At 36.2% G+C, this 25,914-nt stretch overlaps 1 protein-coding gene across 17 annotated transcripts in view; it reads right to left on the reverse strand.

Annotated features, from left to right (window-relative positions):
• The window catches only part of LOC123877396 (plasma membrane calcium-transporting ATPase 3), a 251,475-nt gene that overhangs the window by 130,698 nt on the left and 94,863 nt on the right, over window positions 1-25,914 (reverse strand). Inside the window, exon 1 of one of the 17 annotated variants that reach the window (XM_045924144.1) lies at window positions 9,109-9,407. The exons of the other annotated variants lie outside the window; for them this stretch is intronic. The gene's annotated coding sequence lies outside the window, so the exon portion shown is untranslated. Of the gene's footprint in view, window positions 1-9,108; window positions 9,408-25,914 lie in introns of those variants that run through there. 17 annotated transcript variants of the gene reach the window in all.

The raw sequence follows: 25,914 nt of genomic DNA on the forward strand, positions 1-25,914 counted from the left end.
GCTTAATATTCAAATGAAATTGGAACTACGATTGTATGGAGTAAGTGACGGAGAGAGCCCTGTTAACAAACTTTCTGCGAACTGTTTAAAGTCAAAAGTAGGACAGTTACATAAGCTGAAGCATTTCAAGTCTCTACAGCTGAACGTGGTTGTAGGGACGGGCTGAAATTCGACAGATCGTAGATTCAAAGCCCATCAGGAAAATTGTAATTATTAATTTTACCACAAGTTAAGCCTGCTTTTCTACCAAGGCTGAGCGAAAATGCCCAATAATATGGTCGCCTCTTTTCATACTTAGGTTTCTTATTTTGTACCTTTTTATTTTATTTTATATATTCTTTTCTACCGATTAAGATAATGGATAAAATGAGGCAAACGTATCACTACCTATACTTATTATAAATGCGAAAGTGTTTTTGTATAAGTTTGTCCTTCAATCACGTCGCAACGGAACATCGGATCGACGTGATTTTTGTATGAGTATAGTCAACGACCTGGATATTCTGGAACATCAAAGAATTCCCAGGGGATTTTAAAAACCTAAATCCATGCGGGCATCAGCTAGTTTGCTAGAAATACTCTCACGTTTCTTGTGTAACCTTTAGAATGAACCTAAGATATTAAAGTCGGAAGGAAAAAGACTAAAAATGTTTGATAACCTTCAAAATCTTTTTGTAGGTAGATGCATTATCAAAATGTTAACAGTTAGGTATTATTCGATATTATCTCGTAGTAGGTACTCAGAGCTTAATAAATTATTACTCATCGAGCTATATCCGACGTTTCAGCAGAATGCATTAAAATTCCAAAGCCGATGAACAACAAAACTTGGTGTTCGGGCTTCAGAGGAAGTCGATCGCCTGCCGTATTCACTTCTCCGTATTGCCATTTAACTGGAACCGGTAACCGGGCCGGCATATCAATAGCAATTTGCACTTTAATGGATTGTGATAGAGGTCATTTAAGCCTGACAGCCGTTGATTGAACGGAGGCTTATAGGATCAATTGTATATGGAGCATCGGATATTTGCTTACGTCAATTTTCGTGTGGATTAATGGCGGAATTAACTACTGCAGTGCGTAACTGTGCAAATATTTTCATATAAAATATCCATGAAAGTGAAGCGGTCAGTACCTATTCATATAATCAACATAAAAATTCACATTAACTATAATATAGGCGTAAGCGAATCCCTTCAAGCGAAGCGATCTATGTTTTGTAGTTGGTGAAGTTCATCAGTTCAAACATCAACGAAGATGTTAAAATTAACTAATGAACAACTTTCGAAATCATGTTAGTTACCCCTTGGTATGAAAGATGATGATGAAAATTATGATGAATCCTAGCCCCATAACTACCGCTACAACAAAATATTACATCGTTTTATTAACCCCCGACCCAAAAAGAGGGGTGTTATAAGTTTGACGTGTGTATCTGTGTATCTGTCTGTAGCATCGTAGCTCCTAAACTAATGAATCGATTTTAATTACTCGACATTAGAATACATCTTCACGACATATATTTTGCAGATAACTATGTCAAATGTAAGTACAAAGAACCAAAGCATACCCAAACAATCAGTTGAGGTTTGCCAGGCCAGCGCAAACCTTTACTTAGCGAGTAGCAAAGGAGTTTCGCTGTATGTATTTGCACTAAGTTTAGATTTTGGTAGCTTTGGCTGTATTTGCTGCTATTTGACTTTAATTCTTTACTGTGCATTTCTCTTGAGCGAGAGAGTATTTTGGGTTATTTTGGTAACTCTTATTATTTCCATGATCTTTAATAAAATGCCGAGTGCCGAATATTACCAGCACGGGATCTATCAAATATAAATGTCATCCTTTTCTTTTTATGATTAATATAAAAAGGAAATTATGAGCACTTAACTTTTAGAGTTCAGAAAGATGAGAAAGATGATTACTTACACGGAGCTTATCTTATTTTATAATGGGAGGGAACTGTTGAACAACTTTGATCACTGTGAATTTCAAAATTATCGAACAACTTATCAATATTAATACAGCCAATATTATTAGGATGATCACTCACTTCGCACAAATTATCAATACTAATAACAGTATCACTTAAAGCAGGACTGTCTCTATCAGATTCGTTAATTATAATAACTTAACCTTCTCTATTATTTTTATGTATATAAAATAAAAATGAATCACCGAAATGTATGTATGTACATTGTACGCGCATTACTTCCGGGCGACTGCACCAGATTGGATAATTCTTTTTCTTTGTGTTCGTCATTATCAGGACAAGGTTTGTATGAAATATTTTTTTTGGAAAATTCACGGGAAAAGACAGATCCCGCAGGACGCGGATGAAGTCGCACGCAAACAACTAGTAGAATATTACAGTTTTTCTATAAAACATAAAAATCATATTTTGACCATTTACTTACACGGAGTTTCTCTTGACTTACAATGTGAAGGATCTATTGAACAACTTTAATCACTGTGAACTTCAAAATTATCGATCAATTTATCAACAGTGGCTGTATTATTTGGATCACTCACTTCACACTATTAATATAATCAATATTAATAACAATATCCCCTAAAACACGAGTGTCTCTATCAGATTCGTTAATTATAATAATTTAACCTTGCCTATTATTTTTTATCACAATTAAGTATTTACCAGTTATCAAGATATAACATTTCAAAGATAGTGAGACTGGCGTATATGCGACAATATACAAATAGGCAAATACGAGTTATGTAATCTCTGCAGACATACTAAAAATCTACTGTCACTGGTATTAATATTAAATCTTTAATATACTGATAAGAATGATTATTACTTACATGTAGGTATTACAGGGTACTTGATGTAAGCCTAAACTAATATACGTGTCGGGACGAAACGTAAGGAAGTTGCATAATACAAGGACAGTAAAATAAGGTAAACGAGACGAACCCATCTGTGCTGAGTTTCATACCTACAATACTAAAGCATAACGATATTGTGTTTCGTCCAGATATGAATTTAGCCGTACGTAGCAATACTGAAACTACACGTATCATATTTTATGTAATCTATATGTTGGAGTCTAACTTGGCAGTAGAACGTTAAATTAGCAAAGAGAAAGATACTATAGTTATATGGTGAAGAACCTTGAAATTGTCCAAAAAGTACCTATCTGGTAATGGGAAGGCGGATCAATTAGTTATGATAGTATCAAACGTGATACTTCCTTTTACGATCTTGCTTCCGGAAAAAGAAGTACTAAACTGACGAAACGAATAAAAAAATAAGCAACCAACACGTTAACACATCAAGTAATCTTTCCGTTAAAAATCAGTACTGTGACAGACAAAGCACAGCTTGAATCGATGGACGTAGATTTGAAATTTGAAGAATATCCTTGAACAGTTGTTCTAGGTGTCCAAAAAGAAAGGATTTTAAGAAATTGCAACGGGATCTTTAAGAAACATAAATCCACGCAGACAAATAAGCTCGAATAATGTAATACATAACTGTGATTCAAATGAAATTGCAGCCGATGCCTGCAGCCGATTTAAGAGAATTTTACTTACAAGAGAAGAAGCTTTTTTTGACGACGAACTTGAATCCAAATATTTGACTAACATAACATTAGAGCTCATGCCATGCTTAAGGATCGGTCCTTGATTTTTCTTAATAATTTAAATACAATCTTCCAAGATGTTACTCCAAACAGAAATTCACTGGAAAAAACATCAACAACTTTATTTTGAAGATTTTCTTGTTACATCCACTGATTCACCTGTTTAAACTCCAGCAGGTGGCGGTGCTCTCGTATGACGTAGATCTGTTTGAAAGTGTAGCTACCAAACATCTCCCAAACAATACGTTGGGATCAATCAAGGAAACGTTTAGGAATATCACACAGACATCCACAACCGTGGGCGTTTTATCTTTCATGTCTCTACTGCCGTGAGTGACGTTGTACGTGGCTATGTAGGTATCTGTGGTACTTATTCTACAAACGATGCTGGTTCGTGTTATGCATGAATCACTTCGGAACGAGATGCCATGATGTTATTTTAATGTCTCCATTTTAGTCAAAGGATACATTTGCGACTATCTTACTAAATGTACCTTATACCCCGCGCGAGATTTAATAAGGTAATAGTGGCAAACGGAGTAATCTTTAAGAAAAAATGCCTGGGCTATTTTTAGGGTTCCGTAACTCAAAAGGAAAAAAGGACCCGTATAGGATGACGTGTATGTCAAAAAACCCATAGGGTACTTTTTGTTGGCCTAAAATCATGAAATTTGGCAGGTAGGTAGGTCTTAAAGTACACGTAAGAGGAAAAAATCCGAAAACCATGAATTTGTGTTATCACAAAAAAAAAATTAAAATGTGTTCGTGAACAAATAATTAGTATTTTCAACTTTCAATACGGATATTCAAGCAATATTATACGTGCATCAACTTTGAGGCAAGTTGGCAGTATTCGTTTTCATGAATAGATAGATCTCTTTGCCAGGTCAGTATAAAACAATGTTGCGTTAAATCAAAAGAAACATTTCGAGATGTCATGCAAATATCAACAATTGTGGGTGGTTTTATCTTCCTAGCTGTTTATGATAGTTGTGTGAATGACGTTGCTTACCAAAAAGTAACGCAGCTTCTAACGAGGTATAGTGGCTTCACAATGCCAAAGTACAAGACCACAAAGGCGAAAAAATATATCGAGGTCAGCGAAAAAAGAGTGAATTTGTGATATATTTGATTTGAAAAATATACTTAATTTATGGCATGGTTAACATTTTTAATTACATTAGTAGAATAATAATTCGCATTTTAACACAGGACAAATCTTAGGTTAGAAAATATGGGCACGACATTTTAGTCCTATGATTGACATCCGAACTCACGATGTATCGATTTCCTGGTGTATCTCTAAAATATTGAAACTTCGGGTATTCACCAAAGCGGAGATGGGCGGAAATGTGTTTAGCAGACCTATCAGAATTGATAGATGTCATGAAAAAATGATTACGTCATCTATCAATAAACTGATTGGTCCATCTCCACTCCGATCCGCTTAGAAACCGGGCCTTAGAAAAAGGAGTCTTAATATTTCACAAAGATATTATGTGAAACTAGTTGAGGTCCGCGACTTCGTCCGCGTGAATTTGGGGTTTTTAAAAATCCCGTGGGAGCTTTTTGATTTTCCGGGATGAAAAGTAGCCATGTCCATCTCCGGGATGTAAGCTAACTCTGTATCAAATTTCATCAAAATCGGTTAAACTGTTGGGGCTCTAAAAGCTAGCAGACAGACAGACAGACACACTATTGCATTTACAATATTGGTATGGATATCATAGCAACGATTTTATCAGTGAGTACTGTCTAGCTGCGCCTTGGATAATTTTTTAGACGTGTCTTCGTTTGGACGTGTTACTTGCTGCTTGTATTCATGAATATGCACCCGCACACGACGCTGGCGCTTGTGTGAATTGTGAATCAGGTTCAAGCGATGATGTCATTTTAAATGTCATGTCTATGTATTTAAGTATTTAATGTGAATCGACTCAACACTGCAGATCGAATCAATCCTCGTCTCATGTACTGGAAGTCCACAGCTGGACGTATAGATTCTCTAAAGGGTTTGCCTTAACGGTCTGGGCCTTGAAAATCAGACTATTCTATTACTAGCGACCCGCCCCGGCTTCGCACGGGTGGACATTTACTTTTATTCTATGGAAAAGTGGTTATAATGGCTAAAATATAAATGTTTGGTTTATACTATCGCGGACTTTTTTGTAGGCATTATTGAGTTCTACAACTTTTCTATAGAAGTCAACCATACATCTCTAAACATTTAGGCAGCGTTCGCGAGAATCGTTAATGTACGGCAGTTTTTTCGACGCCTTACTCCACAATTTTCACTACCACGAAAAATCCTATCTATTTTCCGGGATAAAATATAGCCTATACGGATTCGGAAGAATCCCTCTAAGTAATGGTAAAAGAAATTTTGAAATCGGTCCAGTAGTTTTTGAGCCTATTCAATACAAACATACAAAAATACGAAAATACAAAGGTTTCCTCTTTATAATATTAGTATAGATATCTATTATTCAGCTCCGGAGTCGAGTTTTAATACTTTAAGTCCGGAGTTCCAAAGTTTCGAAGCTTCATTTAAAAACAGGCTAGGTGTGAGTCAGACTCGCGCACCGAGGGATCCGTACTCGAGTATTTTTTCCGACATTTTGCACGATAAATAAAAACTATTACGAACATCAGACCCCCTGAATAGGATGCTGAGACGAAATCTTAACCACTAGGCTATCACCTCCTCTAAATTAAATATAGAATTGTGGCAATTTTCCTTAACTTGTATTTGCAACAAATGATTTCTGTAAATAAGTGATTCATGTACTAAATGCATGTAGGTTATGCCCGCGACTTCATCCGCGTTGACTAATTTCTAACTCCTATTTTAACCCAGGCTTAAATTTTCTTACCGAAATATCTTTTCTTACCAAAAAATCCTTTCTTACTGGATATTTATGTCATATTACTTTATAGCTATCTGCAAGCCAAACAGCTCGATTAGCCCAGTAGTTTGAGCTGTGCGTTGATATATGAGACATACAGGCAGTCAGTCAGTCAGCTTCTTCTTTTATATTATGTATGTATATGAATAGTCTGCAACTCATGCTATTTCAACAAAGTGAAGAAAATTAATTATGTAAGATTCTGCTTCCGTTTGTAGATATCCTGGTGGTTAGCTGTGAGAAGATTAATCCATTTAGTATTCTGATACTTAATTGGGATCAAGCTTGCTTTTTCAATTAAGTTTTAACGTCGAGTTCAACTTTAAAGTCATTAATCTCATATTAATAAATATCACTAATATCATAAAGTGTGTCTTTCTGTTACCTTTTGTCACGAAGTAAATTTTTGTCGTCATCAACTTATCGCTGACTCACTTCTGGAAATTTTGGATGGATAATAATAAATATTATTGACAGAAAGGATCATTTGAAAAGCTAAGACAGGAGAATAAGTAGAACGAATCCAGACACTAAAGAGAGTTCACCTTTTATCTAAGTTGAACTCAAAACAGTTAATGGTAAAACTTACCTAACTCTATCATAAGATATTATACGAGAACTGTATGTAATTCTTTAACACCACTGAACCGAGAGAGCATTTACAATCCGTTTACTAGAACTCGCCATATCTGGTTATAAACATAGGTTATGTAAACTTAACCAAGTTAGCGACATATCCATTAATGTAGTTAGACTAACTTGTACTTGCTGAACTTACGTAATAAAGCACTGTAACTCTACAATTTACATACAGTGTATGTATTGCTCTTGATCCCTTTAAGGGACTAACTACCTTTACCATGTTTCAGGCTTTTAGAAGATTTTATTCGATGTTTTGATGTGGAATTAAGGTGTACTTATTAATTAACGGAACATTATAACAATGCTAATGAGCCAGTTACTTAAGAAAATTATGAAGCAGAAAATAAAGCTTACGTTTCTACTTTCAAAACGAAAACAAATTTCAAAAAAGTACTAAACTAAAGGTAGCCCACCAGGCGTGATACAAGAGATAAGCAAAATATCTACTTATATAGTTAATATATACTTAGTATTATTTAGTACTCAGTAGGAAAGATTACCTTGTAATAATCAATTAGTAAGTAGGTATACTAAAAATCTTCATTACAATCCTTATCGTAAAACAGTAGGTAAAGTAAATAGATAGACATATATCTATACGATAAAGGGTTACATGGGTTGATTATGACCTACTTATCATCTAGTAAAGCAAGTGTCGCAGGAAATTGCTGGACACAAACGGCGAGCAAGTTCTGGGGAAATCTTTGTAAGCGACGTATGCTCAGCAGTGGACGTTTGTCGATTGGTCAGTTGATCGCTAGTCTACACATCTCACTATAGGTACATTTTAAGTCAATTACTATCTGAAACGCTCCTTTCAATATCCAAAACAGACCGCAAAACCACAATCGTAGTACAGAATTACAGAAATCAATACAAAAAACACCATATCGTATTCGGCAGTGCCCAAAGCAAACACTAGGCCATATTCGATTACTCTCTGACCTTCTTCAACAAATGGACGGAATACACATCGATCCTAAGACAAATTTGGGTGACTCACATCTGAACCCGCCTCTCTTGGCTCGATATAATTATTTCGCGTCTAGACAACCGGCGTCGACCAGGCGGCGTCTATGGAAATATAATGATGCTGCAGTGACATTTTGTGGGCAACTTTTCCGTAAAAAGTGGAACATACACTACTGCTGTTTCGCGAAATAAAAATGCCTTTCCGGCTCCCGTTTTCCGGCAAGCTATAATATTGGTACCTTCAAAAGCATGCTCATTCTAGGCATTTCTTTACCTTAGGCTGCATCATCTCCTACTGTTTGGTGTAATTGTAGTCAAACTCAAGCCTATGTTGTAAAAAATAGAAAAAGAAGGTCCTTTTTTTGTAAAATCCGTAATAGATACCACTGTGCCTGGAGCGGCACAGAGGTTATGCGATACTCTCACTAACTAAAACTACAATCTGTAGGTACATTGTTATGGGACCAATGAGTTGTCCCTGAACACCATAGTTCAGAGGCGCATCAGGAATTCAAAAGTACGCCTTCTAACTCGAGGACCATGTTCCTATCTGGTGCAAGCCCTAAGGCAACATGGCAACAGACAGTCTGAAAATACGTATGAAAAATCGATGTACAATGGAAGAAATACATTTTGCAAGAACTTCGACACGCCCTATATTTGATTCATTTGCAAATGTCACGAAGTCAGCCTGGAGGAATATTCTATTAAGGACGTAGGCGTTAATCAGCAAATTCAATATGTACATTCTTTGGTTATGACAAATCTTTAGGTTATATACTGTACCGGTCTTATTTTTAGGTTAACACGAACCAGTTTTTTGAACAAGCCATATTTGTGTTAAAATTTAACAAGTGTAATTCGTGCTGTAGAATTTACTTAAAATCTTTTAGGTAGGAAAGTAATAATGAATAATTACGCACGAATCAGTATTTTAAGAATAAAGCAGGCATAATGAATGATGATTAAGTAATAATTAAACATACCTGTGAAAATATGGAGAGCACTAGTAAGGCAAGAGAGTGAGGACGGAAAATGCAACGTGATGTTCCCAGAAACTCCTCTTATCTCCATATCACTGCACACCGAGCAGAACCGAAATGTCCACTAAAGCTTAGCATATTCACAGCTTGCAGCTCAACAATCCTTTCACGCAAATTGGTCACCTAATTCATCAGGCACTTGAGTCATAATTGCTAGAGAATTTTCGCGCGGCACCAGGGGGGCACACATTATATTATGAAATAGTAACGGGGACACGTGCTATCGCGGCAGAGAGGGACGGATTCACTGAACGTCCTTGATGAGGGGGAGCGCGGGGCGCCTGCGGCATCAGACGTTTCAATCATCCCCAGGGGGAGCGAGACGCCGATATGCATTCCGATGGAGTGGGAGCGAGATGCGCGGTGCCGTGCTATTGACCGGCCCGCAGACCACGCCCACCCGGGCGAGAAGGGCGCGCTGATGCTCCAAGTGAAAATCGAACGTCAGCCCGGGCAGACGCGGCCGGCTCAGCTGCTGCATCAAGGTTACCCCAACCACTCTTGCACCTCTTACCTTTCTATGAGTTCCTAGTACTCATTACTACTAGTAGTTTCATTAAATTAAAATGGAAGCACTTCCGAATCGACTTTGCAAAATCTGGAAATGCTTTATAAAATAACTCCAAAAGGTAAAAGTTTTTGGTACTTGGTTCGGTGTCTAGTTACATAATATGGTTTAGCTTAGCTTCGGAGATAAATTCTTACCGAAAAGGATTTATTTATAGAAACCATTTACTGCAGCTATCAGTCTCATATGATAAGCTTGTGAGTGGATAGATAGTAGATACGTCTTTGAACAGATTTTTATATCAGGCTTCAGTCTGACGCGGATGATATAGAATAGATAGCTTTTCTATTGAACTACTGTAGTTTATTGTCACCATCTGCATTAATGTCTAGATGAATATGTACAATTCGAATATCTATTGAACCTTATCGAACTAAAGTAAAAATAGATATACAAAATAATAAATACCTACTTGATAATAAAATAGAATTAGATATGAGGAGGTCCGTAGGAGAAGCAAAGTAACCGACATAGCTCAACGGGTTGTGAAGCTAAAGTGGCAATGGACAGGGCACATAGTAGTCATAATACGAAAAACCGATAGACGTTGAGGTCCAAGGTGATAGAATGGCGACCTCGCGCCGGAAAGCGCAGCGTTGGAAGACCCCCCACTAGGTGGAAGGGCGAAATCAAACCAGTCGCAGGAAGCCGTTGGATTCAGGCAGCGGCGCAAGATCGTGGCATTTGGAAATCCCTACAAGAGACTTATACCCAGCAGTGGACGAGTAAATACTTTTAGCACAAGTTACGTAAATGCCTTTCCGTAAACCATCTAGTAAATATAGCAATAAATACTTCGATAATTTCGCAAGAACATTCAGTTGAATACCGGTATCGAAAAGATCAGATGAAATTGGTGTACCTTGACTCACATTTAATTACAGATTCCACATAAAGAAACACAGATGAAGTAGTTAAGTAAGTAGGTACATATATTTAGGGTTCCGTAACTCCACAGAAAAAAAGGAACCCTTACAGGATCACTTAGTCGTCTGTCTGCCTATCAAGACTTGTCAAGCGAATCAACCTTTAGGGTAATTCCCGTGGACCTAGAATCATGATTCATGAAATTAGGCAGGAAGGAATGTTTTGTAGCACAAGTAAAGGAAAAATCCAACAACCAAGAAGGTTACATCATAAAATAATTAAAAAGTGTTATTTCTTGTACGATGCTACGGAACCCTTCGTGTGTGAGTCTAACTTGCACTTGACCGGTTTTTAATGTCTGACCACACATAATTAAATGTAAAGCAGTATTCGAAAGATTTCAAAAATGGTAACCAATTCATTTAGAGCTTTTCTACGTTTAAAATAAAATAATTTCTGAAGAGCTCTTTTTGCAATCCAAAAAAGGAAAAGAGTACCAGTATCTTGGCATCCCATCGCAATTACATAAATGAAATGCATCTGAAGTACAAAATGGGAAAATATAACTCGCGATTCAAAATTCATAATGCTAACCCCGATAAAGGAAAAGAGTAAGTAGAGACCTAAAGCTTCGGCTTTCTGTTCAGGAGTCCGGGGTTCAATCCTGGGCACGCACTTTTAACATTTCGGAGTTATGAGCATTTTAAACAAATAAATAGGTATAAGCAATTTTCAGCAATTTTCAAATTACGATATTTTTCATCTCTCTCTTCATAAATATAAATCTGTAATTAGGGACATTATATCCAAAACTGACTAGCTTCACTAGTCAGTTTTGTTTCGTTTTTGTTTTTGCTTTTGCTTTATTATTTATGTAATTTACCTATTTTCTGTTCTTTTCCTATGTACCTTCTTATACCCGGCTATTGTGTGTTTTAATTTTGTGATAACTTTTCGTTGGAGACTGTTGTGGTGTGTGTGCTTTGTATTTGTGTTACCTTTTGTTTCTTGTTAATACTGTGTGTCTCCATAAAAAATAAAAAAAAAACATTTGCTTTAATGTCCTAAAACCTTCTCATTATGAAAGATGTGTGAGTTCTTAGTAGTGAGCCGGCAATGGGATGATGTTGATGATGAAGCTAGACAAACCTAATCACCTGTTCCACTTTGTTAAGTATATTATAATTACCACAAAACGCGGAATTCCTCTCGCAAATGAATCAGGAGAGACTGTTTCTCAAAGTGGGATAATGAGAAATTGTTACTTACTTTATTTAAAATTGATTCTGCACAATAGGAAACTCAAAACAGAATTAAATCCTACAGGATTTGCAAACACTTAAGGAAAGTATCACAGAAATAAGGACGAATACCGACGTAGAAATTCGTAAATATGCAGAAGGAAAATGTCTTCCACAATATTCCCTAATGGCAGGCAGTCGAAACTTAAGTAGGTAGTTTCACCGAAAATCTTTAAGTATGCAAATATGGCCGGATATCATCCGAATATGGAAATCTGCTTATATCTAGAAAAAATGTAACTTTTAAATCCGAAACTAATATACTCAATAGTTGCTTGTTTTTCATTTAGAAAGCTTCGAATTGTAAAGGTGTTTTAAAATTGGAGTGAAAGTTTTTTAGACGCATTGCTTGGGCGATTTTGGGATGGATAAAAACTTGAAGGCCCTTCTCACTCTGAGAGGATACCCGTGCTCAGAAATGAGGGTTGATCGTATAATGAAGATGCAGTCAGCGATGCAGCGGCACTTTTCAGCCAATTTGAAGGCGCCCTTATGGAGGTAAGGAAGTCCCTTAGAGGTAAGCAGTGAAAGTCTTGAAATAGAAATAAATCTTAAGCTTAAACAGGAAGTCAAGGAATTTGTAAATGCACGGAAGGAATGCCTTCAACAGCAGAAATTCTCCGTTGGGAAGCGGTAAAACTTCCTATAGTTTCTCATAAAACCCTTAGGTATGCACAGATAGCCGTGTCCGTCTCGTAAAAGATAACGTGAGCGTTGATCTGCGCGATTTGGGCGTACTTGGAATCCGCTATGAATACCTACGCAAAATGATCCACCATTACATGATAACTAGTTCTGTATCAGCCAATTCCGTAAACTAGTCAGGACTAATGAGTGACGAAGATTGATGGAGCAATGGAGATTCAGATATTCATGCATACATCGCGTAGTACGCAGTCACGGCAATGAATGCAACAAAACCTATCGTCTAAATAAAGGACCACTTAGAGATAGACAGTGAAAGTCTTAAAATAGAAATAAATCTCAAGCGTAAAAAGGAAGTCAAGAAATTTGTAAATGCACGGAAGGAATGCCTTCAACAGCAGAAATTCTCCGTTGGGAAGCGGTAAAACTTCCCGTAGTTTCTCATAAAACCTTAGGTATGCAAAGATGGCCGTGCCCGCCTCGTAAAAGACAACGTGAGCGTTGAAGAGCGCCTTGACCTGCGCGATTTGGGCGTACTTGGAATACCTACGCAAAATGATCCGGCGAATTCTTTTAATGTTACGAGTAGGTAGGTACATCAAACTGATAAACTGATACAACTTATTTAAACATCTTATGCCTACGACTCGACGTGGACTATACAAACAAATTCCTATTTTACCTCCTTAGGAGTTAAATCAAACTGTTACAATTTATTTAAAAATCTTATGGCTAACTGGTTTATGCCTTCGTTCGTCCACGTCGACTATACAAATTTAAAATACCCATTTTACCCCCTTACATACGCACATAGAGGGCTAAAATCATAACCCTTCCTTTTGGCTTATCCGTAGTCAGGTAAAAAGGATTTTGGCTATTCCCAATCACGCTAGTCAAGTGCGGATATTTACTACTGTAGGTACTTGAATAGTAGAACATCAAAAATATATTCTATTAGATAATGTAGAGCATTACTAGAAGCAATAATCTGGATCTGTTAGTAAATGCAGATTACACAATTTGTAAACTTGGCAACATTGTTGTTCAGTAAACTATTAACTAACGAATTGTTTATATTTGTGACGCCCCATTCAGTTTAAATAACCCATGCGGGTCATTTGGTTGCCATCGTCTGGTAACTGGGTCATGGGTGTTGCTAATTTTAGTTGCGGTGTTCCGTACTTTCGTTTATTATTTGTAGGATTATTTTTTTCTAGCACAAAGCAGCTTCTTTTTTAAACTTTAGTATATATTTTTAACCCCCGACCCAAAAAGAGGGGTGTTATATAAGTTTGACGTGTGTATCTGTGTATCTGACTGTGGCACCGTAGCGCCTAAACTAATGAACCGATTTTAATTTAGTTTTTTTGTTTGAAAGGTGGCTTGATCGAGAGTGTTCTTAGCTATAATCCAAGAAAATCGGTTCAGCCGTTTGAAAGTTATCAGCTCTTTTCTAGTTACTGTAACCTTCACTTGTCGGAGGTGTTATAAATTTTTAATTTACACTTGTTAATTACAATCGGTCATTCTTTAAAATGTGGCCACTTCAAAAAATGGAACGTCAAACTAAGCCGGCATCACTGAATGCAGTTCTGTCATTCGTAATTCGACTTCACTGCTCAAACTGCGACAAGCACGAAAAACTAGCTAACTTGGAGTCTTATTAATAGGGTCCCGTTGGAGTTGAGAGTGGTCTCCATGGCTGAAATTCGGATACGAATATTATTAAGAAAAGTCATTATTTTGACTGAGTTTATATTTATTAATACTTGCTCTTTGACCTTATTAAAGTTGTCTGGAAGAACTCGTAATTAAGAGATAAAACCGCCTTTTGTGCTGCAAACAAGCAAAGTTTTTTCTTCGTAGTATCATTTGTGAATATCTCTATAATTGTGGTGATCAAAATAAATTATGAGTAACTAAGCACATTTTTACTATACACTGGCTTTTGCCGGGACTTTACTCGCGGTAAGAAGGCAAGTATAATAATAAAAATTGAACAAAGTTAAAGTTAAAAAAAATCTCTATAATTGTGGTGATCAAAATAAATTATGAGTAACTAAGCACATTTTTATTATACACTGGCTTTTGCCGAGACTTTACTCGCGGTAAGAAGGCAAGTATAATAATAAAAATTGAACAAAGGTAAAGTTAAAGTTAAAAAAAATCGATTACAAAATTTTTGCCGAACAGACAAACAAACAAAGAGACTGACAAGAAAGATAGTTAAAAAATCCTGTTAAAATTTTATTAATATCATCGTGGCTAGAAAACGACAACATAGTGGTAAAGCCATACAAATATCGCGATAGGGATAGAATTCAATGAAAGCCCTGGATTTAACAAGATAAAGTTGAAAACTAAAACCCGACTGCGATCGTCTTAATAAACGCTGAAATATTATAGTAAAATTGTTATTCTGTCGCTTGGTATATTTTAATGTTGTAGTACATTTATATTTACGAACTCAGAATTTTCTCCTCTTTCATTTGACACGCAACTCGATACTAGCAAAAAAAAATTTTGGAGACCCCCACTTTTTTCATGTAACATTCGTTAGGTCAATTTTTTTCATATAAAATGTAGCCTATGTCACCCGGACCTTAACGACGAATCGATTGACACCTCATTCATCTAAATCGGCCCTGTAGTTTAGGCGCTACGGTGGAACTCACAGAATCTGGATACAAACATACACACATACATACATAGACTGCTAAAATCATAACGCTTTCTTTTGGCTGTGCCGCAGTCGGGTAAAAAGGGATAAAAAATTGCCACACATAAAAAACTGCGAAATCGCTCCTGTCGAGGGAGGTCTCAGGAAACATTGAAAGGATGGGAACCTTATTCATGTGGCGACCATTCATCATACGAGACCCACGTAACAAGCATCCTAACCGCTCTCCAGAGACTGCGAGTTTGTTATACGTTATTTTGAACTTACGCTAATAAATACTGGTCAGAAAAAGATTTTTTTTTCGATAAACGTTTCGTTTTTAACCCCCGACCCAAAAAGAGGGGTGTTATAAGTTTGACGTGTGTATCGGTATATCTGTCTGTGGCATCGTAGCTCTTAAACTAATGAACCAATTTTAATTTAGTTTTTTTTTTGTTTGAAAGGTGGCTTGGCTTGATCGAAAGTGTTCTTAGCTATAATCCAAGAAAATCGGTTCAACCGTTTGAAAGTTATCAGCTCTTTTCTAGTTACTGTAACCTTCACTTGTTGGGGGTGTTATAAATTTTTATTTTTCACTTGATAATCTGTCTGATACGAACCGCTAAGGTGTAGGTTTCCTGCCATGGATAACCTAAACAATATTTTCAAGACAGAGGCACAAATGAATAGGCATCTTCTAGGCAAGCGCATTCTCACCTAGGTCTCATCATTGGTTTTAAAATAAAAAAAATGATGAGAAGTTAGCCTTTAAAGTTAAAGCTAGTTTAAAGGCAACGCAACCTGGTGGTGTGCAGTCAATGATGGAAGCTAGCTAGCTACTACGAGTAGCCACGACCAGTCGCCCACTAGATCAGACCTGAGCCAATTTGAAAACTTTATACTTTGGGAATTCATAATTATTGACTCTATTTTTTTCTTCGGGGGAGGAAAAAATCCCTACGGACTTCTGCCGGCTAGCATGGTGTGTCCGACTCGCACGGACTAAAATAACCCCATGTCGTCCAAGGTGAGCACGGAACTGCGTGGCATTACTTCGTGTTCTGTCGTGTCTCAATTGCGGAACCTAACTAATAAGTTCACAGGCTCTCCACTGCACCCAGGAAATCTAGGTATACCTAGAATCTAGATAGATATACCTAGGTAGAGAGGCTGAAAGGTCATACGGGGAAGAAAAATCAAGCTGACAAACAAGGGATGCTACGTTTTGTAAAAGCTAATAAATTGTGGTACATGAAAACGAGCATGGAAAATAGCCCGAAAAAAGCCTTCAGGATAAAAATAGCGGTTAAGAGAAGTCATATAACAACAACGAAAAAAGTTTGATAAAATCAACCGGGAGCCGCGTATAAAAGGTTCAACAATTTTGGAAATGAAAACCGAGGAATAATTAAAATAACAAGAAACAAAAGCAGTCCATTTAATGAATTGTATTTAGTTCAAGAAATGTTAAGTAACTAACTTAAATACGCTGATAACGTGTTATTGACCCGTTTTATTAAATACTAGCTGACGCCCGCGACTTCGTCCGCGTGGATTTAGGTATCTTGTGGGAACTCTTTGATTTTCCGGGATAAAAAGAAGCCTATGTCACTCTCCATGTCCTTAACTATAACCACGCAGAAAAACACGCCAATCCGTTGCTCCGTTGCGGCGTGATTGAAGGACAAACAAACACACTTTCGCATTTATAATATTACTAGCTTATGCCCGCGACTTCGTCCGCGTGTACTACACAAATAAAAACCTATTTGTGTATCTGTCTGTAGCTTCGTAGCTCCTAAACTAATGAACCGATTTTAATTTACTTTTTTTGTTTGAAAGGTGGCTTGATCGAGAATGTTCTTTAGCTATTATCCAAGAAAATCGGTTCAGCTGTTTGAAAGTTATCAGGTCTTTTCTAGTTACTGTAACTTTCACTTGTCGGGGTGTAATAAATTTTTAATTAACACTTGTACCTCTTAGGGTTTGAATTTTCAAAGATCCTTTCTTAGCGGATATGTACATCATAAGAGCTGCATGCCAAATTTTAGCCTGATGCCTCCAATAATAATAATTTGAACTGTGCATTCATAGATTAGTTAGTCAGTCAGCTTTCCTTTTATGTTTTCAGATAGCGATGTGACGAGTAGTTAGCTTGTGTTTGGTAAAAATCAAGAAAGAAAAACAATTGTTTTACTTCTACACGCAGAGAGCCTTGAAAAAGCATTTCAGTATTATTTTAAGGCACATTAAAAACAAGAGGAGCAAAAAATTGCGGCGCGCAAGAAGAATGAGGGAATAAACCCGTGAAATTCAGATGTCTTCTCCAAGTGGCGTTCATTCATTATAATGTGAGCTGTAACAAGCCCCTAACCACTCCCTGGGGAACGGAAGTTTATTTCATTCCATTTGCAGTTTAGGGCTGCGTTATAGGCATATACTTCGTGAGCCTTTTACAGCTCGGAGATGTATTTTCTTGTTTTTCTTTACGGCTTAAGAAAACGGCAAGTACGGGTCACGTAAAGGTCATTTTTAGGGTTCCGTACCTCAAAAGGAAAAACGGAACCCTTATAGGATCACTTTGTTGTCTGTCTGTCTGTCAAGAAACCTAAAGGGTACTTCCCGTTGACCTAGAATCATGAAATTTAATAGGTAGGCAGGTATTATAGCACAAGTACAGGAATAAATCTGAAAACCGCGAATTTGTGGTTACATCATTTAAAAAAAAATGTGTTTCAATTTTTAAAGTAAGATAGCTATATTGTCACGATTTTTCTACCACAAATTTCGCTACATATACCGGATTTAATAAATAAAAATTATCTATTTAGCGTTGTTCAAAAATCTACATATAATAAGTTCCAGCAAGAAAGTCGTAACTTTATGAAACAATACTTATGTTTTTGTGTATATTTCCCCTCCAACAAGTTTTATTTCTCATTTTCGAAAATTAAACAATTTCTCAATGTTTTTTTAAGTAAACCTAATCTATGATATTTCTTTCCTTTGCAAACAGAGTCGTAACTTCTGTTGTTACGTTCCACACGCCGCTTGTATGTCATTTTACCTAAAAATATGTCGAGGATGATGAGCTTTAACAGGACGTGGGTTGACAACATAATATACACAATGACTACGGGCTACAGTACACACCTGCCAACAGTTCGCGGAAATGTACTACTTCATTGCAGGCAGATTTATTTTCATACAACACGCTACTTGCTAAACTACATTCTTGCGTGCTTTAATCTCTTAAGAGCATCGTTTTTAACTAGGGCTATAATACAGGTTTGTATGATTTACTTACATTGTCAAGTGAAGGTTACAGTAACTAGAAAAGAGCTGATAACTTTCAAACGGCTGAATCGATTTTCTTGGATTATAGCTAGGAATACTCCCGATCAAGCCGCCTTTCAAACAAAACAAAAAAAACAAAATAAAAATTTGTTCATTAGTTTAGGAGCTACGATGCCACAGACAGATGCATACATCAAACTTATAACACCCCTCTTTTTGGGTCGGGGGTTAAAAATAGGTAACATTGTACACTTTTTGGTAATAAATAATAATGGTTCCTAACGCCTGAGAAGAACCCACAACAAAATCAGCTAACGTCTATCGGTTTTTTCGAACTTATGTGCCCGGCCCATTGCCATTTGCCACTTCAGCTTCGCAACCCGTTGAGTTACGTCGGTTACTCTGGTTCTCTTACAGATTTAATCACGTAGAGAAATTCAAAGCATAGCTCTCTCCATTGCCCTCTCATTAACTCTAAGCTTTCTTATAATGCATGTCTTGCAATAACATTGAAGCGTCATAGATTAGTCATAATACTATCTGCCTAGTAACTACTGTGACGCATGCACGAAACAAATTAAAGATTGTCGTGGGAGTTGAGTCGAATTAGCAAAAAATCGCTTGTAAGAAGTTATTGTACTTTAAGCGTACCTGTATCATTCAAAACATAGAATAGAAAATGAAAAAAATTAAGCGAAAGCTATTGTTTTTAACCCCCGACCCAAAAAGAGGGGTGTTATAAGTTTGACGTGTGTATCTGTGTGTCTCTGTATCTGTGTATCTGTCTGTGGCATCGTAGCGCCTAAACGAATTAACCGATTTTAATTTACTTTTTTTGTTTGAAAGGTGGCTTGATCGAGAGTGTTCTTAGCTATAATCCAAAAAAATTGGTTCAGCCGTTTAAAAGTTATCAGCTATTTTCTAGTTTTCTTGTAGAAAAGAAGGTTAGATAACCCTTAGGTTTATAATATTCAAGTGTCAATTGACAAATGTCAAGCTGTCAAGATGGACGTTACCTAGATATACATAATTATTTATTTGAAAATGATTTGTCGGGGGTGTTGAAAATTTTTAATTTACACTTGTTTAGAAATCAAATAAAGTCAACGAACAAAAAGGCATGGTTGAAGGGGATTAGGAATTAGAAAAGTATCATATTTTTATGATTGTTTAAATCTAAATATATAAATGGAAAAGCTGACTGGCTGATTTACTGACTAGACTATATCAAACGCGCATTTCAAACTACTGGACGGATCGGGCTGTTTGGCATGCAGATAGCTATTATGTCGTATACATTCGTTAAGAAAGGATTTTTGAAAATTCAACCGCTAAGGCGGTAAAATAGGGGTTTGAAATTTGCACCGCAAGCATAAACTAGTTTCAGATAAGACAATTAACATAAGATTCTTGCAGAAGATTCTTCTATTTATGTCAATATTTTCAAATTAATCATCTCACCCCCATCAGTAGACTGAGTAATTAAAGTGCTATAATTAAGTCTGAAACAATGTTATCGCTAAACAATGCTTGACAAGGTCCCAGCTGATTGCCTTAGCCAAGATATAGCCATTATATATGAGCTAAGGATATTTGCTTTAGCAAGGACATCAGATCAAGTTTGAATACGTTTTGCATATATCTTGCGTAATACTTTATGACGGATTGTTCGCATAAGGACAGATTCTCAAAACGACAGATTCTCAAAAGGATTTATGAACTCATTTTAACACAATCTAGTTTGTAATAAAATGTAGAGAGGAATAGATAGTATCCAATTCATGCATATTATTTCTTTCCCTACCAAGAAAACCCTTCCAAAGTAAAATACTACCTTAGTAGGAACTTAAATTGACTCAAACGATATTTTCACTTCAGTACTTATTTAAGTAAAGTATAAGTTCTTTTGTAGTCCTCATTTGTTCGCCAAGTCTATTGTTATTTAGAAAAGGTTATTCCGATTCTGGATTTCCAAGAATTGATAATAATTATTATGACCTAAAATATCACCTTTCTTAAGGCTGTTTATTTCATTATTTCTAACCTTCATCATAATGACGTCTCTCTTTATAAAATTGTTACTAAGATTATATTAATGATCATTTATAAAATTGTAAATAAATAAGCCTATTTATTGTATTATTCTTAGCCTTCGTCGTAATTTCTTCAGTATAAAATCTTAAGGTGACAATAATCCATGTAATTAGGATAAAATGCTTCTTGTAAATACTTGCCCTTAGACATTGACTTAGTAAGTCAATGTCATTCTACATCTCAAAGGCTAGAAATTCGCAATATTGTGCTGACATGTTTTTTTTAATAAAAAATATTTAAACAATGGATATAATATTTTGTAGAGTCAATAAAGATCTACTTTGAGTGATCACTGAAATGTCATAGGTCATAGAAATTCAATTCACAGCTGTACCTAAGTGCAGATCTACACGTCCCCTTTTACTCGTAGTTAACTCAATATGAACGGGCTTATTGGATCGCGCACACCAGTCATACTTATTGAATTGAATTGCTTGACACGCTAAGTAGCAATGTACACGACAAAACGTTTGGATCTATTAGGGAGTGATATGACTTTCAATGGACCAATATCTTGGGAATGATTGAGACGTTCTCATAGCCAATGATAAAATAATATGCATGTGGATAGTGTGATAAAGGACAAAAGAGGAAAAAAGATTGCATGAAAGAGGATATGCGTGTAAAAGGTGTGGATAGTGCGTTGACGGATGACAGAAGCAAATCGAAGAAGATGTGCCGACAGGAAGAAGAAAAGCCAATAAACTAGTTCAAGACTTCCTACAAGTAGATGATATAACATTAAGTAAATACATATAAGTTTTACCACCAACAACCACCACCACATGATCGATTTAAAATGTCGATATAATTTTCATTGTGATCTAGATGTGTTTCTCAATATAAACTTGTTTATTTGAACCTTATAAAATTGCTTTAGGTTTGGTAAAGTACCGCTGATATAATTTCTAGGATTTTTTGCAAAATTTGTGAATATTTTGGGTACATCCTAGTTATATCCAGCTATGTACATTGCAGGTACATCTTTATTTTTGGTTTGGGAGCGGCACGAATGCTTAATGTCACACTAATATTATAAAGGAGAAAGTTTGTATGTGTGTGTGTGTATGTAAGTTTGTATGTATGGATGGATGTTTGTTACTCCTTCACGCAAAAACTACTACTACTGAAATTTAGAATGGAGATAGATTATACCCTGGATTAGCACATAGCCTACTTTTTATCCCGGAAAATCAAAGAGTTTCCACGGGAATTTTAAAAACCTACATCCACGCGAACGAAGTCGCGGGTATCAGATCAGCTAGTATGTAATAAGTGCTAATCCTTAGTTTTAGCACTTCATTAATTTCGGACACTTATTAACACCTAACTTTATCTTGGCTTTTGCACTCTTAGTTATACAATATACATAGTTCCGTTTAAAGGTTCTATGAATCATCTCTCATAAATAAATTGTCTCCACGACAACAATAGATGTCTATAGATGTCCCCTTCAGTTAACTAGATATGAATGGACTGTATTGCGGTGAGGCTATTGAGTTGTGTGACACGCAAGTATCTTGTTAACAATGACACTGTTTTGATGCATTCTGATACAGTGGGCATCTAACAGATGTTCATCTGAAGTTCCTAAGTGACATCATTACCAGGCCTTTTCATATTATGGAACATGTTAACGAACATGTTTTGTCTGCTGGGAGGCTACGGCCGTGGCTAGTTACCACCCTACCCGACAGTCATGTTACTGATCGATTTAGCGTTCAGGTACGATGCCGTGTGGAAACCGATAAGGGGTATCGGGTTTAATAAAAATTGCCATACCCTTTTCAAGTTAGTTCGCTTACACCTAGACTGCATCATCACTTACCACCAGGTGAAATGTCCAGGGCTACCTTGTAACGTTGTAACGGAATAAAAAAAACCATTAGGTACCATTTAAATGATTATGCACTGAAAAAAAATGGTCGAATACAGTAAATTGAAGGCACATCGCCCATAGGTGCGCAAAATTTGGAAAGGTGTGATTTTCTGGGATAAAAAGTAGATTTTGCCTACCTCTGGGAAGCAAGCTATCTGTACCGTCAAAATCCATCAAATAGATGCGTCGTGAAAAGATTTTTATTTTCTTTCGCATTTATAATATTAGTATGGAGTATGAAAATTTATTGGATAATTGAGTTTGATACGTTATAGACAATCGGCAGGTAGGTAGCTATTATTAGCTGTAGCTACTAAATGCCAGAATAGACTAACAATAAAACCTGGTATTCAACCAGAAAATCATGTCGATTTTATAGGATAGAAGAGTGACATGATATTTGGTCGATTGCCAATATTTACGATTTTGCATACAATCGAATGGCAATCGAGAAAAATAACTCGCGTTGGATCGATTGTTGACATAATCGACTTTGTTTAATTACGTAACCTGTTTGTGAGTGACTTTATCGGATTGGTATTTCAATACTCTAGAACGGAATTATAAATAATTTAAATTACAAATGCAAATGTACAAGTAATCCAATTTTAGGTCCCTTTGGTCTCCAAAGTCTATCGGTTTTTAGGGTCCCGTACCTGTTAACGTTAGGGTTCTGTGTTCTGACTTATTGTTTTTCAATTTCACTGTCTTCCAAAATTCGTAAATTCGAATAAAAAAATAAAAAAACTTTCTGCATCTGATAAAATATGATAATGCAGTAACAGATCGCAGAGAAAGCCTCCAGACTAGATTGAACGCTAAAAGTCTTTGACCTCGAGTCTTCTTGATTACGTCAGATTTTTCTAAAGTAGGTAACTGAAGCCACTTCAACGCTGAGATACATACTTTGACTTTGCTCAGTCTAAAGGCACAATTAAAACGAGACAGATTTATAAGTCTGACACACTGACCTCTACTGTAACAGAAAGACTGTAAGAGAAAAGAAAGACAGAAAGAAAGAAAACGTTCATTTTTGAAACGTTTAGTTATGCCTACCTCAATCTGTCTCGTTTAAGTAAATTTAAATAAAGTCTGAGCTAAGTCAGATCTCAGCCCGAGAGTCCATTTTCAGTGGTCTCATTTATGCATCATCTTGTTATATAAAGTCTTGGTAAAGCTGCACCCGTATTGAAATCTAAAAATACCTCTACGTTAATAAAAAAACCTTTTTCTCCAACTGACCTTTATTCATAGTCGGACCAATCATTATATTCCATTCTGCCATTTTGCGGTTAGTGAAACTCCAATAAAAGTTTTATTTCGTATTGGGTTCACATCTCGCATTCAATTCTCAAGTCATAATAGCCGAGCCATCAGTTGACGTAAGCTATTCAATAGCAAACTTTTTCACTCTACTTTCGGACTGTGGTCCGTCCTTTTGAAAGACCTTACCTATCAGTTATAATAACTACTCGTACTAGCTTATTCTCGCGAGTTCATCCGCGTGGGCTACGTCAATTTCAAATACCTATTTTACCCCTTAGGGGTTGAATTTTCAAACATCCTTTCCTAGGTGATGTCTACGTCATAATAGCTATCTGCATGTTGAATTTTAGCCAGATCCGTCCAGTAGCTTGAGCTGTGCGCTGGTTAAAATCGTTCTCAACTTCCTACTTGTCACTCCCTAAACTATTAATTAATGTAATTTATAACTCTGAAGCTATAGTTAACTTATATTTCGTAGCGATTAACTATAATTAACTACCGTAGATTAGTTAGATGAATACTATTTTGCGACCTTGTCAGCATTGTGCAAGCGGGCGAGACGTTTTTTTTTCCTTAGCCTCGCTTCGCTTGACGTACCTATATTACAATATTTTTTTGTAAATTATAGCAAACTTTGTCGGATATTTGATTATTCGTGCTACGAAATCCATACATATAAAGAGTCGTTTTGACTGACTGATCTATACTCTAAAGCGCTGCATTACGAAGCTTTAAAAACAGTATACCTAGGTCCTTTTATAATATGACGTAGAATAGATTTTTGGAAATTCTACTAATAAGTGAGTTAAATAGGGTGTGAAAGTTAACATCTGTCCGTCATTTTTATATCCTTGAAAATTGGTATTTGGGCTTCCGGTTAAAATGAAGAAATACACGTTTCGCTATTTTTGGGGTTTCCACTCCTTAATTGGGCCTAAATATGGGTTGAAAGTTGGTTATTGTAGGGTGATAACGGGTACCGTAAAAGTTACCACGACTCTTGCAACTGAGTCGAAATTTCGGCTGTTAAAAACAAATGAATCGTGGTATATACCACCCATCATCTACAATACAAAATGTTGTTATAAAACGAAATAAGCTTCAAATCGAGTGGGAGTAAAATATTTCTATGAGAGTCATAGAAATATTTTACTCAGAGGCAACTGACTAGTAACTTAACTTTTGCAAAACTTATACTGTCAGAAGCCCTATAGAGGCAGAGTGACATTTACAATATATAAACGACCTTTGACCATTTGACCAACCTTTGAATATTCGAAAATAGAGTTAGGCTTCCAAAGAGCAGGTTTATTGAAACTGAACAAAGTTGCGTGCTAAAACTTCTACTTCAATAATGTACCTAATGCAAAAATAGAGATAGGATTAAACATGTTTCCTACAATTTACGATCAGGAAGTAAATTATTTGATTTGTTTAAATCTCATGTTTTTGCTTGAATATCAATAAAGTTGCGTGAAATAACTACTAGTCATTACTTAAAACTCAAAAACGCAAAATCATTTACTCAAAGTAGGTACTATTGTACACCTTTCTATGGTCAGAATTGTTAGATTTGTAAATGGTGATAATTAATTTTGTAAACTTAAAACTAAAGCAACGAGGGTTCCAAACACGCCCAGGCTGTTACTTTTAATGATGATGATGATAAAATGACTGAACTAAATTAATGAAGAAGTTGCCTAACTAAAATTTTTGTCGAAAGTGTCTAGATTTCACGAAACTATGTTAACAGATATTCTAATAATGGCCAAAATATTTACACATCTTTGATCTGCTTTTAACTGGGCTTGTTCATCTAATGGCGGGTGTATTTTTAGCCTCTCCTCTAATACTGTATCGATGTTATCCGACGTTTAATCTAACTTGTTTATTTAGTTTACACTGTAGCTACAATAGTTAATTTCTAGAAAACCTATTAAAAGTTTAGACAGCCACTTGGTAATCACTTTTCCGTAGTTATCTGTTGTTTTTGAAAATCTCCTCCTTATCTGATAGCTAAGTAAAAACAGATCGTTGTAAACTTTTGCTTCAATAAGTTTTTTCATCTTCTGCGATCAATACATAATTAAATATACATTTTTCATCATCATTATCCTCGTTTCAGCCCATCACCGACCCACTACTGAGTACGGGTCTTCTGTGAGAACGAGAA

This window comes from Maniola jurtina, chromosome 23 (assembly GCF_905333055.1).
Source record: "Maniola jurtina chromosome 23, ilManJurt1.1, whole genome shotgun sequence".
Classification (NCBI taxonomy): Eukaryota; Metazoa; Arthropoda; class Insecta; order Lepidoptera; family Nymphalidae; genus Maniola; species Maniola jurtina.